Source organism: Cariama cristata, unplaced genomic scaffold (assembly GCF_000690535.1).
Source record: "Cariama cristata isolate BGI_N322 unplaced genomic scaffold, ASM69053v1 scaffold33761, whole genome shotgun sequence".
Taxonomy (NCBI): domain Eukaryota; kingdom Metazoa; phylum Chordata; class Aves; order Cariamiformes; family Cariamidae; genus Cariama; species Cariama cristata.
Genome location: NW_009601583.1, coordinates 4672 through 5148, shown reverse-complemented (window position 1 = coordinate 5148; position 477 = coordinate 4672).

Genomic DNA, 477 nt, shown 5'->3' with positions numbered 1-477 from the left:
TGGGGAGCGAGAGGCAAAGAACTGCCAGGTGTCTGAGGGAAAGAAGCCACACAGGCTCTCAATAGCTTTTTTTGTTGTTGTTGTTTTGGTAGGTTTTGTTTTCTACTTTCCTTTAAATTAAAATTCATTAGAGGATTTTTGGCATTGTTGCACACTTGAGCACAGATTGTGTTTTTATGTATTCCTGAGTGACTAAGATTTAATGAACAGACTAAGGACAGCGATTAAAAACGGTAACAGAGACCCAATCTGGCAGACTTCACAATATTTCAAGCTGATGACATTTTCCCTATTTTTGAAACTACCTTAAGACACCTGTCAGAAAATGCTGCTTTGGTCCACCTAGACACAAATTCTGCTGAAAAGCTGGGCAGCTGGTGATGTTTAGGTAAGCTGTGAATATGGGATCAGGTAGGTCTTTGGTGAGTTCGCTGCCAGATAAAGGCAGAGTGACTTCAGAAGGGGAAATTACCGGTT